This window comes from Mustela nivalis (genome assembly GCF_964662115.1).
Source record: "Mustela nivalis genome assembly, chromosome: 3".
Lineage (NCBI taxonomy): Eukaryota > Metazoa > Chordata > Mammalia > Carnivora > Mustelidae > Mustela > Mustela nivalis.
Genome location: NC_139022.1, coordinates 131,609,571 through 131,615,808, shown reverse-complemented (window position 1 = coordinate 131,615,808; position 6,238 = coordinate 131,609,571). Strand labels below are relative to the sequence as shown.

At 42.0% G+C, this 6,238-nt stretch overlaps 1 long non-coding RNA gene across 1 annotated transcript; it reads right to left on the bottom strand.

Moving 5' to 3' along the window:
• Positions 1-1,158: 1,158 nt before the first annotated feature.
• LOC309862329 lies at positions 1,159-5,618 on the bottom strand. Its single transcript, XR_014310421.1, has 3 exons — positions 5,361-5,618; positions 4,888-5,093; positions 1,159-2,745 (listed from the first exon to the last, which is right to left on the bottom strand). It is a non-coding gene; the product is annotated as an uncharacterized lncRNA (long non-coding RNA).
• Between the last annotated feature and the right edge of the window lie 620 nt (positions 5,619-6,238).

Sequence of the window (6,238 nt, the reverse complement as noted above, 5' to 3'; positions counted from 1 at the left end):
AGCATTTTCCTGTTAAGTGGTGCAAGGACATTTGATAGCCAAGTTTCCAACTTCCATGTCCTGATGGTCTGTGGCTTGCCATACAGATCAAGATTCATTCCGCAGCCTAAATTTTATTAACTTGTTTTCTCTTTTCGAATAATTTATTTAAAAATAATGTCAGAGTGATAGTTTTAAATAATATACTACCTCAGAAACTTTTGCAGTTTCGTCTTTTCACCAAAGCTCAAGTATAATCCCTTTATATTTAACAAAGCAGCTCTCTTGAATACAACTGAACACACATGTATATTTCAATATTTTTTTGAGGTAAGCAGGAGAAATAGGAAGAACCCTAGGTGGGGATTCAGAGATCTAAGAATTATCCCCAGCTCAGCTGTCAGCTGCGTGTGGCTTTGGACAAGCTGAAAAGTGGGCTCTCTTTAAAATAAGGCAAGGGCTTTAGATCTCTTGAAGGCTGGTTTATTTCCAAAATTCTACGGTTTTTTAATTCTGTATGTTTGGGGGGGGGGGGAGGAAACCCTGAAAATGTGAAACTGAAAATATAGTTTCAGACATTTCTGGGTGGCTAATCAACCACAGTGGTTGGTAGACGAGGTCAGGCCTCATGTGCACCTGTGCTGACGTGCCCGCCAGGCTTTGCTGCTTGGCTGTGGGAACCCTGTGTGCTGCTGGAGTCCTCACCCATAAATGTTCCCTGGAGGCACACATCTCGATGCGTGTTTCTTCTTTCAGAAACTTCTTCCATAAAAGCAGTGATTCTGAAAATAAGAAACTGCCCCCCTCACCACCAAAATAGCAGGATTATTTGCCCTAGATCAAAGGCCCTCACATCTTGATGGACCAGAATGTACAAAATTTCTAAAAAGAACAAATACTCGGGCTCCATTCCAAACGTACCCAGTCAGAATCTATGGGTTTGGGCCGAGGCATCTGTAGTTTTCACAAGCTTCCTGCCAGATTCCAGTGCCCGGCAATGAGGGAGGAACACGGGCCCAGGTCTATGCAATCATGTGATGGAAACACAAACGTCAAGTGTAGACCCAAACTGCAAATACATTCAAATGAGACACTTGGTCGCTGATTTTTTTTTTTTAATAAAAGAAAAATGAAAATACAGATTCTACATTTTCTCAAGTGAACGTCAAATTTATCCGCAGTGTTCCAGGTTCTCTTTTATTTTTTTTGCTCTGATTCATACAGAATATTTGTACTCTAGAATGCCATTAAGTGAGAAGCCACACTTGCCAATAATCTGAGCTGTCATCTCCTACTTGGACAGAAGTCTGATGATAAGAATCAAATTTCTAGGGGCAGGTTAGTGGTGGGGAGGGGGACTGGGGTGAATGGGAGAGCCCACGTGACCCACTTCTGCTCCTGCCGACTGTTGTCAGTCAGGAATGGGTAACCTTGTGCAGCCAGCTCTTCCGATTTTCCAAGAAAAGCCAGAAACTGGATCTGTATGTATAGGCTTGCAATTTTTAAATGGCTGGCAACTAATTCAAATGTTTTTTTTTTTAAGTCACTTAAAAGTGCACCTTTGAGGCCAAACAATAAAACCAAGAAAGAAGGGGCGCCTGGGTGGCTCAGTGGGTTAAGCCTCTGCCTTCGGCTCAGGTCATGATCCCAGGGTTCTGGGATCGAGCTCCGCATCGGACTTTCTGCTCAACGGGGAGCCTGCTTCCCTTCCTCTCTCTGCCTGCCTCTCTGCCTACTTGTGATCTCTGCCTGTCAAATAAATTAATAAAATCTTAAAAAAAAAAAAAAAGCCAAGAAAGAATTCATCAGCCCAGATTGCACCTGAATGCCCCAGATTTGTAATCTCTATTCTAGAAATCTCTGAGTTCTCTATCTGAATTCAGTCAGGTAATCAAAAACCAGTCACAGAAATGACCTTATCTCACTGCCATGTAGGGTTACGCTCTCTGCCCCTAGAAGTAACAGAGTTCTCTGCCATTTTTAAACTCTGGGGTTGATACAAGGAGTCACATATAAAGTTCATTTCTTCACTCAGATATGTAGGAAGCTGCTGCTCTTTCCCAGGCACTGGAAACATCGTAGTAACCCAAAACTTTGCTACATTTAATATCTGACACAGCACATTAAAAAAAAAAGAAAACAAAACAAAACATGAAGCTTATCACTCAGTCCATGGTAAAGATTAAAAATACAGATAAGCAAAATCTTAAGAGCAGAATGATACCTCAGAGATCATTTTGCCAGATGAAGTTGAAGCCCAGAAAAAAAAAGTCTGGCCAAGAATCACACAGCTCAGGGGCTCCTGGGTGGCTCAGTGGATTAAGCTGCTGCCTTCAGCTCAGGTCACGATCCCAGGGTACTGAGATCGAGCCCCGCATCAGGCTCTCTGCTCTGTGGGGAGCCTGCTTCCTCCTCTCTCTCTGAATCGTGATCTCTGTCTGTCGAATAAATAAATAAAATAAATGTTAAAAAAAAAAAAAAAAGAATCACACAGCTCATACAGGAATAAAAATTATAGCCCAGAGCTCTAGCTTTTAGTCAAGCCTCGTCTCATCTCTTCTGTGCCGATCTTCCTAAATCCAAGGAGCCCAGTAAATGACTGTCAGAGGAAACTAGCAGGCTCAGTGCCACTCAGAGAGATGACTTCAGTTTGGCAAATTGTTAGTCGGAAAGTAATAGAATATTCCACCTAGAGTTGACACAGAAGTTCTTCTAGATTCATCTGGGTTATTATTTCCTGCTGGTCAGAAGCCATTTTCTTTTTACCTTAGAACATATAAAACAACAGAAAAGCAAGGCATTACTTATATCTATTAAGAATAGAAAGAAAAACTAAGGGTCAAACAGTCAACATTCATAAAAAATAGGAGAAGAACACCAACAGTTTTAGTAAGAGCAAGGAAAATGGATAGGACTCTGGAAGTGTGGTTAATAGCAGTGTTTACTCAGTCTTTACTAGGAATGACCTATTTTGCTCTGAACCATACTGCAATCGAATGTCAAATCTGCTGGAGAAAGAAGTCTTTTGCTGAGTGGCCACAAGAAAAATTAGTTCTGTAATCTGCTCCTAGTATTTTTTATTGTTTTCCAAGCAAGCATTATCTAGTAAATGCAACTTTTAGGCATAGCATTCAATACATTCAAAGTTGGGAGAAACAGGTGTACTTTAATGGACTAATTACAGAATTGTTTGGAATGTGCTTGAACTTCAGAACCGGAACAACAGGCAGCAGACTTTAAAAATAGAAGCAAAAATGACTCCTAAGTGAGAGGGCGTGTACTTGTCAACAAAAGGGAGTTCTGTTTGAAAAACTAATTCCAAAAGTGAAATTATGGGTGATTTTTACTCTTTTTAAATATTTTGATTTCCTTGGGGCGTCAGATGGCTCAGTCAGTAAAGCGCCTGCCTTCGGCTCAGGTCATGATCCCAGGGTCCTGAGATCAAGCCCTGCGTTGGCCTCCCTGCTCAGTGGGGAGCCCACTTCTCCCCCTGCCTCTCCTCCTGCTCATGCTCTCTCAAATAATCTTAAAAAACAAACAAACAAACAAACAAAAACCTTTGTTTCTAAATCATTAGTGTTAAAAATGAAGTATTTTTAAAAAATAGGATTTAAAAAAATAATTGAAACCCAGTAATTCTTACCTTCAACCTGCCATGATTCTAGAATTAGACTTTTTTTTTTTTTAAATGAAAGCCAGAGTAGAAACAACTAGAGTATAAAACTGATTTTCTTAAAGGTGTTTTTCCCAAAACTTCTGATATTCGAGTTATTAATCTTTCAATCTCTGTAAGGCTCTTATCCCATTACTGGAGCCATAGGAAAAAAGGCCTCCCTTTTAAACTTGAAAACTACAAAATTTTCCTTCTCCACTAACTAATTAAATACACAATTTGACATAACGTCAAAACCTCTAGGGAAAGCAGAATGTCTCTGGTGTCAAGTGTTCATGAAAACATGGTATACTTCAGAGACAAACACGGGAACCTTAATGAGGGGATCTCAGAGCCTCGTGTTTGGGCCAGTGTTTGAAAATCGGACTTCTCGAGACACACTGTGCCAATAGTACGGTTTAGATCCCTGGAACAAGTTTTTTTTCTTTGTTTTTGTTTTTTTGTTCGTTTTATTTTTAAAGATTTTATTTATTTATTTGACACAGAGAGAGATCACAAGCAGGCAGAGAGGCAGGCGGAGAGAGGGGGAAGCAGGCTCCCCGCTGAGCAGAGAGCCAGATGCGGGGCTCGATCCCAGGACCCTGAGATCATGACCTGAGTCAAAGGCAGAAGCTTTAACCCACTGAGCCACCCAGATGCCCCTGGAACAAGTTTTACAGCATGAAAACACCACAAAGTGGAAATGCAATGTTAATAACTGGTATGACTCTTCAGACTGTTGAGTACTAACATTGAGGTCAAAGTTTGTAAGGTGATAAAAAGCCTTTTAAGAGAAAACTGGTTATGAGTGAATATATGTACTCATGGTCTGAAAAACAGTGGAAATCAGTAGGTGGACACAGAAAGGGTGCCCCCCCCAAAAGGATGTAATATTTTCTCACTTAAATTTGATCAAGTGGAATGGAAGAGAAATTAAATCTAACTTTTTTTCTCTTCAGTAGTAGAGATGGTTAAACTTTTGTGTTAAGTCAAAAGTCTATGAGTTGTAAACTATTCCAAAAATGATCAAAAGACAAATCTGAGGGCGCCTGGGTGGCTCAGTGGTTAAAGCCTCTGCCTTCGGCTCAGGTCATGATCTCAGGATCCTGGGATGGGCTCTCTGCTCAGCAGGGAGCCTGCTTCCCCCACCCTCTCTCTGCCTACTTGTGATCTCTGTCTAATAAGTAAATAAAAATCTTAAAAAAAAAAAATCTGAAATACAGATGGCATTACACAGTGGCACAGTCCCAGCTTACCAAAGCAAGGTGTAAATGAAGTCAGAGGTTCCCAGTGTACTTCGAACAGGTGTGCTCCCAAAGTTTGAATACCATGCAAGGACGATTAGGCGTTGCTTCAGCCACGGTGTGGTGGGCCTCAGCACTGCTCACGTGCTCTCTGTCCAAGCCCCAGCGGGGACACCCAACTTCTAAAGCCTCCTGTGCTGGTGAGTCCACTGTTCAGGCTGTGGGGGGGATGAACAGAAGGGGCAGACGTCCAGTGAATTGCCAGCCCTTCGTCTTAGCCATGACCATGAGGAAAGTTCAACAGTGGCTGTTCCAGCAGCCTCCATCCAAGTGTCTGCCCTGCACGGGGCACCCCGCCAACTTCGGAGTCACACAGGCAGGGTGCGCGAGACAGAAACTTTGGATGCTTTAAAGCCACTTGAGATTTGGAGGGTTGTTGTTACTACATAATATAGCTTTCCTGAATGAAACAAAAGGATACCTACACTGAACAGAATGCTCTTTGTCCACCAGGACTGCTGAACGGAGAGGCCATATGGTTTGATAAGTAGAGCTGGCGTCTCCATGCTAGGAGGAGGTAAAAATCATATTAAATGTTAAACTGATGCCAAAGAAGTCTCTACTTACAGGTGACTACTTTCCCTATGGTCTGTAGGAACAGAATCCTTTGGACGGAAGTGTAAACAATTTTTAAAAATGGCTAAGTTCAGGGGCACCTCGGTGACGCAGTGGGTTAAAGCCTCTGCCAGGGTCCTGGGATCGAGCCCCTCATCTCTACTCATCTCTGCTGAGCAGAGAGTCGGCTTCCTCCTCTCTCTGCCTGCCTCTCTGCCTACTTGTGATCTCTGTCAAATAAATAAAATAAAAAAATATTAAAAAGAAAATGGCCAAGTTCGCTATGCCATAAATGATTTCAACTTTAACTATTTTTTTCCCTTCAGACAAAGAACCAAAAAGTTTCACTTTCGAACATGCACCTTTTGCTCAAAGGATCCAGTTTTAAATCAGAGATTACTGCCAGCCTACCACTAGAGGGGGCCATCTGCCAACGACGGTGAGCCACTTCAGTGAGGCGGAGGGAGAAATGCATTCTACTCTAGACTTCTTTTCCAAACATCAAACTGCTGGTATAACCCAGGAAGCTTTGAAAAGCACATTCGCAGAAACCCCCAAAGCCCGAGTCAGTAGATCTGAAGTCAGGTTCATATATGTGTAATTCTTAAAAATTTGTGGAGTATAGTTGACACACAATGTTGTGTTAGTTTCCGGTGTACATCAGTGATTCCACATCTCCGCATGTTCTGCGGTGCACACTACACAACGCTACAACAGTATTCTCTACTGTATTCCCTGTGCTGTACCT